Here is a 3,466-nt window from a genome sequence, read left to right on the forward strand (position 1 = left end):
TTCGTACTTACGTTAGGTTACGTTACTTAGTAGTATAGTATGTGTGTGTAGTAGTATATATATATATATATATATATATATATATATATATATATAAATACACACACTTTTTCATACTGAGGCCTAGAATTTTCTTCAAACGACGAGATTCTATGGTGTAACAATACTCAAGGCAACTTGAAAAATACAGAAGGTTTGAGTAACTTGACGTCAATTCACATAAATTGTACTACATAACAAATAATTCATAAACAGTTAGGTAAGCAAACTTGCCATAAATATTGCTTCTGAAAATAACCAATGCTCGCAGATTATAAACTAAATGATACTCTTGTATTAACTTAAAATGAACAGTTGTGCATATCTCACAATAATCCCCATCTTCAAGAATATTTACACTATATACAAACACTTTTTAGTTCATACATAAAGTCTGCACCAACATCTGCAGTCCCCTCGCAGGCTTCAATTCAGAACAGCCTGAACTATGAACGGTTTGTTGAAGCCTAGCATTTTAAGGATTGATGAACTTCCCATGTTCCTTAACTTCTGGAGTGCCATCTGCTGTGGTTGTTCCCACTTCACTTTGATGAGTGGACCTTTTTTGGTCAGGTCAGTCAATGGTGCAGCAATGTCAGTGAAGTTTGGGATGAACTTCCTGTAGTATCCTGCTAACCCTAGGAAGGATCTGACTTGCTACTTGATTGTTGGAGCTGGTGCTTCTCTTCTTCAATGGTTATCTGTTAGTTGCCCATCTTGTGTCCAGCATAGGATAGCCGATGTAGCACTTAGATGGTCAGACCTGCTGCCTTTACTCGTCTGAACAGCTCCCTCAGTTTCTTCAGGTGGTTTTCCTATCTGGCTGTGTGTGTCAGAATGTCATTCACATATTGCTCATTCTATGACAAAGTCACTGTATTTTGGTTCTGTGTGTATGACAGCCACACCTTCAACATCCATCTGTGCCTCAAAAGCTGCACCCATTATGTCTTCTTCCCTCTCAACAGATTGGCATGGTAGATTTCGGTCATACCATCCACTTTCACCTTATAGTCCATTCTATTGACCACTTCCTGCACCTCCAAAAGCCCTTTCCAATGCAGGGTGAGTTTGTTTTTGTCTGCGAGTAGCAGAAGTAAGACCTTCTGCCCAAACTTGAACGTCTATCCTTGGCCTTCTAGTCATAGAAGTGCTTCTAACTGCCTTCAGCTATTGACAGGTCTCCTCCAGTTGGTGTATGAGATCTAACACCTACTGGTATACGTTTCTCACTTCTGACTCTTCTCTTGTCCATAGCTCTTTCAATATCTGCCTGGACCTTGTACAGTTTTTACAGACAGTAACTCAAAGAGTGAAAATCCTGTACTTGCTTGTAGGACTTCTCAGTAAGCCTGCAGGTACTTGTCCCAGTCATGTGGTCTCTCTTGGCACATCTTCTTCAGCATGCTCTTTAAGACTCCATTGATGCTCACAAAGTCCATTACATCTAGGTTGGTAAAGAGCTGCCTAGTACTGATGACTGCACACCTTGCATCAGTTCTGAAGTAAACTGGGTCCTTCTGTCACTCGGGGCTTCTTTTGAAAAGCCCACTCTGCAGAACACTTCCAGGAGGGCTTCCGCTACTCTCTCTGTCTCTTATCTTTGGCAGTGGAATGGCTTCTGGATAAGGTTGCAGAGTCGACTTCTGTCAGCACATACTGGTTGCTCTTGTCAGAAACATGCTAGTGGTCCAATCAAGTCCACAGCTGCTCTGCTGAATGGCTCTTCTATGAGAGGTGTTTCACTTAGTGGCACCTTGGCTGCCTTCCCTCTAAGTATTGTCCTTTAGCAGATGTCACATGACCTGCAGAATCTGCTCACATCTCCTGCTGGTGATTCTGTCTGCTATCTTCTTTACTCCTGGGTATCCTCCCACAATTGACTCGCGAGTCCAGTATTCTGTTGGTACTATGAACTGTTTAGCTTCCACAGTATAACTACATAGATCCAGTACAATACTCCCTTCTGGTCCTCTATTCTGTAAGGTCCCTTTGTCTTGTGCTCTACTTTCTCCTGGGCACTGTCCCAAAGTTTCTGCAATGAAGTGTCGTTCTTCTGTGCTTCCTTTAGTTCCTGCAGACCTACATTCAGGGTATTGCCTTTTGATACTAGCAGGGGCTTGATTCTTGCTTGCTCTTCCTTTCTTGAGCTGTATAGGTGACTGCAGATGCTTCAGCCATCTTTCTGTCTGGTCCCTCTAAACGTCTACTGTCCAAAATATTTCCAATCACCAAGTCATAGTTGGGTGCCTTCTTGCTATAGGGAGCTTTCTCACTGTTCCATAAATCAGCACACATAGATGTTCCTTGCCTGTCATCTGATACTAGACTGGTTCTCACTGCTGCATCCAGTGTCTCATATGACTTTCACTTTCTTGTCCCCGACATAGTATTCACCTACTGGCATATTGTGATTTGTTGACAAGGGATCCTGTCAAAGTGAAACCCTATCAGATTTCCTATGCGAAGAGAGATCAACAAAGGAACTGCAAATGTTGGGGCAGACCATAAGAGGAGACTTTGTGTATGAATTCAGAACGGTTTGTATATAGTAAAAAATGTATATTGGAAATATTTTTCTTGAAGAGGGGCTTATTGTTGGATAAACAAGACTATTTAGTGACTTAATATTTAATGATTATTTAGTTTTCATAACAAGAGTGTTAAAGTTATTATTTTAAAAGTAATAGTTATGACAAATTTCTTTATGTAACTCAGTACGAGTCATACGTTGTGTATGCAGTTTAATTGTGTTAGGCTTTTGTAATATTGTTGAAGTCATCTTACTCAAAGCTTCTGAGTTTTCTTATGTGTAATATTGTTGCTACTAGAGAGTTAGAAATTTCTAGATTTTTCTGTCGCATGTTATAAGTACGTGCAGATAAAGAATTTAAAGTGAAGGTAGACTGGTGATTGTCAGTTTAGCCATAATGGGGGATTTCTAAAGTAAACGTATCACAGTTTGCATTGTAAACAGTGATAGAGGAGAATGTCTTGCCAAAGGGTTTTTCTAAAGTAATTGAACCCGCCTGTGTGGACTTTGACGAAAAGAGAATTATTTAAAGTTCTAGATTCAACTGTGGTAAACAATAGTGTAAAGATTTTTGTACATAGGTTTGCCTTGTTTTGAATATATTTTGAAACAAGTGGATTGTGTGCTGTCAATTTATTAAACTTTATCGCCAACAAGTCACAGACACTTATTGTAAAGAATCCCGCCTCTATACAAATACCTGACAACCTACATCACTAAGCTTATGTATGGGAAACCAGAGCACCAAGGGTAATTAATGGAATCTTATTATCTTAATGTACCTGTAAAAAACAAAAAAAACAGATTTAAATATTAGTATTTATAAATTTTAAAGTAAAGTTCTTAGATAGACAGATAGCCGAGTTAATAGGTAGAGCAACATTACATTTTAGT

Source organism: Limulus polyphemus, unplaced genomic scaffold (genome assembly GCF_000517525.1).
Source record: "Limulus polyphemus unplaced genomic scaffold, Limulus_polyphemus-2.1.2 Scaffold4425, whole genome shotgun sequence".
NCBI classification, from domain to species: Eukaryota; Metazoa; Arthropoda; class Merostomata; order Xiphosura; family Limulidae; genus Limulus; species Limulus polyphemus.